Genomic DNA, 345 nt, shown 5'->3' on the forward strand with positions numbered 1-345 from the left:
TTTTTCAACTTATCACAATTAATGATACATGTGGTGACACAATTTATGAGACAATGTCTGATTACTGGGATATATGTAATTATATGTTATCTACTAAACAAAATTCTCATAGTGATGATGGAATTCAAACTAACAATTTTATTGACCAACTTTCATTATGTAAAATATGGGGAATATTGAAGACATTGGTTAACAAGGAGAGAAAGAAAAGGACACAATATTGTGGAAAAGAAATGGCGAAATTTATGAGAAATGTTATAATCTCATAATTAAAGGGATTGTGCTCAACTACTATGTTTCTTTATCATGTTTGTAGATTTTAGGGATATTAATTATAGGAAATTC

The sequence above is a fragment of the Lupinus angustifolius genome, chromosome LG05 (genome assembly GCF_001865875.1).
Source record: "Lupinus angustifolius cultivar Tanjil chromosome LG05, LupAngTanjil_v1.0, whole genome shotgun sequence".
NCBI lineage: Eukaryota > Viridiplantae > Streptophyta > Magnoliopsida > Fabales > Fabaceae > Lupinus > Lupinus angustifolius.